This window comes from Triticum aestivum, chromosome 2A, assembly GCF_018294505.1.
Source record: "Triticum aestivum cultivar Chinese Spring chromosome 2A, IWGSC CS RefSeq v2.1, whole genome shotgun sequence".
NCBI classification, from domain to species: domain Eukaryota; kingdom Viridiplantae; phylum Streptophyta; class Magnoliopsida; order Poales; family Poaceae; genus Triticum; species Triticum aestivum.
Window position 1 is genome coordinate 752,830,406 of NC_057797.1, and position 353 is coordinate 752,830,758.

Genomic DNA, 353 nt, shown 5'->3' on the forward strand with positions numbered 1-353 from the left:
GTCGTCTGCTTCCTCGACGGCCGCCGGCGATCCCCTTCCTCCCCGACGAGCTCTGCTGCTCCTAAGCCACCACGGGTCTTTCTTGACCGCTCGGTGAGCTCCACTCCGTCCTCTCCCCCTCTCCTTCTTCGCCTCACGGTGCCCTAGCTAGCTACCGCCGAAGCACCCGACCGCGCCGCCGCCTGCACTCGTCGCCGGCGCCCTTCCGGTGACCAAATGGTCACGGGGCCGAGTCCTTTGTGCTCATCGCGTCGCGCAGCTCCCCCTGGCCTTCCCGCTAGCCCCGAAGCGCGCGGTGTCGCCATCTTCATTTCGCGCCCGAACCACCTCACCGCCGGCGAGCTCGTGGCGTT